The sequence below is a fragment of the Musa acuminata genome, unplaced genomic scaffold (assembly GCF_036884655.1).
Source record: "Musa acuminata AAA Group cultivar baxijiao unplaced genomic scaffold, Cavendish_Baxijiao_AAA HiC_scaffold_624, whole genome shotgun sequence".
In the NCBI taxonomy this organism is placed as follows: domain Eukaryota; kingdom Viridiplantae; phylum Streptophyta; class Magnoliopsida; order Zingiberales; family Musaceae; genus Musa; species Musa acuminata.
In genome coordinates, this window is record NW_027020863.1 from 10,001 (window position 1) to 12,500 (window position 2,500).

Here is a 2,500-nt window from a genome sequence, read left to right on the forward strand (position 1 = left end):
ATGGACGGTGCTGCTTCTCGCTTCGCTCGCTGTTCGCCGCTCGCCGCTCGCTCGCGCAGCCAAAAATGGCCAGTTTTGGCCCGTTTTTGGGCTGTTTTGGCCTGTTTTTGGTCTGTTCTGGCGTGGCGCGGTGACCGTCGTGAGCGGAGCAAAACGTCAGCCATCTCAGCACCTTGGAACCCCCCGGGTGGCACAGGGCTGGATGGGGCTTTCGTATAGCAGGGACGGTGCTGCCTCACGCTTCGCTCGCTGTTCGCCGCTCGCCGCTCGCTCGCGCAACCTAAAATGGCCAGTTTTGGCCCGTTTTTGGGCTGTTTTGGCCTGTTTTTGGTCCGTTCTTGCGTGGCACGGCGACCGTCGTGAGCGGAGCAAAACGTCAGCCATCTCAGCACCCTGGAACCCCCCGGGTGGCACAGGGCTGGATGGGGCTTTCGTATAGCAGGGACGGTGCTGCCTCTCGCTTCGCTCGCTGTTCGCCGCTCACCGCTCGCTCGCTCAGCCAAAAATGGCCAGTTTTGGCCCGTTTTTGGGCTGTTTTGGCCTGTTTTTGGTCCGTTCTTGCATGGCGCGGTGACCGTCGTGAGCGGAGCAAAACGTCAGCCATCTCAGCACCCTGGAACCCCCCGGGTGGCACAGGGCTGGATGGGGCTTTCGTATAGCAGGGACGGTGCTGCCTCACGCTTCGCTCGCTGTTCGCCGCTCGCCGCTCGCTCGCGCAGCCAAAAATGACCAGTTTTGGCCCGTTTTTGGGCTGTTTTGGCCTGTTTATGGTCCGTTCTTGCGTGGTGCGGTGACCGTCGTGAGCGGAGCAAAACGTCAGCCATCTCAGCACCCTGGAACCCCCCGGGTGGCACAGGGCTGGATGGGGCTTTCGTATATAGCAGGGACGGTGCTGCCTCTCGCTTCGCTCGCTGTCCGCCGCTCGCCGCTCGCTCGCGCAGCCAAAAATGGCCAGTTTTGGCCCGTTTTTGGGCCGTTTTGGCCAGTTTTTGGCCTGTTCTTGCATTGCGCGGTGACCGTCGAGAGCGGAGCAAAACGTCAGCCATCTCAGCACCCTGGAACCCCCCGGGTGGCACAGGGCTGGATGGGGCTTTCGTATAGCAGGGACGGTGCTGCCTCTCGCTTCGCTCGCTGTCCGCCGCTCGCCGCTCGCTCGTGCAGCCAAAAATGGCCAGTTTTGGCCCGTTTTTGGGCCGTTTTGGCCAGTTTTTGGCCTGTTCTTGCATTGCGCGGTGACCGTCGAGAGCGGAGCAAAACGTCAGCCATCTCAGCACCCTGGAACCCCCCGGGTGGCACAGGGCTGGATGGGGCTTTCGTATAGCAGGGACGGTGCTGCCTCTCGCTTCGCTCGCTGTCCGCCGCTCGCCGCTCGCTCGTGCAGCCAAAAATGGCCAGTTTTGGCCCGTTTTTGGGCCGTTTTGGCCAGTTTTTGGCCTGTTCTTGCATTGCGCGGTGACCGTCGAGAGCGGAGCAAAACGTCAGCCATCTCAGCACCCTGGAACCCCCCGGGTGGCACAGGGCTGGATGGGGCTTTCGTATAGCAGGGACGGTGCTGCCTCTCGCTTCGCTCGCTGTCCGCCGCTCGCCGCTCGCTCGTGCAGCCAAAAATGGCCAGTTTTGGCCCGTTTTTGGGCCGTTTTGGCCAGTTTTTGGCCTGTTCTTGCATTGCGCGGTGACCGTCGAGAGCGGAGCAAAACGTCAGCCATCTCAGCACCCTGGAACCCCCCGGGTGGCACAGGGCTGGATGGGGCTTTCGTATAGCAGGGACGGTGCTGCCTCTCGCTTCGCTCGCTGTCCGCCGCTCGCCGCTCGCTCGTGCAGCCAAAAATGGCCAGTTTTGGCCCGTTTTTGGGCCGTTTTGGCCAGTTTTTGGCCTGTTCTTGCATTGCGCGGTGACCGTCGAGAGCGGAGCAAAACGTCAGCCATCTCAGCACCCTGGAACCCCCCGGGTGGCACAGGGCTGGATGGGGCTTTCGTATAGCAGGGACGGTGCTGCCTCTCGCTTCGCTCGCTGTCCGCCGCTCGCCGCTCGCTCGCGCAGCCAAAAATGGCCAGTTTTGGCCCGTTTTTGGGCCGTTTTGGCCAGTTTTTGGCCTGTTCTTGCATTGCGCGGTGACCGTCGAGAGCGGAGCAAAACGTCAGCCATCTCAGCACCCTGGAACCCCCCGGGTGGCACAGGGCTGGATGGGGCTTTCGTATAGCAGGGACGGTGCTGCCTCTCGCTTCGCTCGCTGTCCGCCGCTCGCCGCTCGCGCAGCCAAAAATGGCCAGTTTTGGCCCGTTTTTGGGCCGTTTTGGCCAGTTTTTGGCCTGTTCTTGCATTGCGCGGTGACCGTCGAGAGCGGAGCAAAACGTCAGCCATCTCAGCACCCTGGAACCCCCCGGGTGGCACAGGGCTGGATGGGGCTTTCGTATAGCAGGGACGGTGCTGCCTCTCGCTTCGCTCGCTGTTCGCCGCTCGCCGCTCGCTCGCGCAGCCAAAAATGGCCAGTTTTGGCCC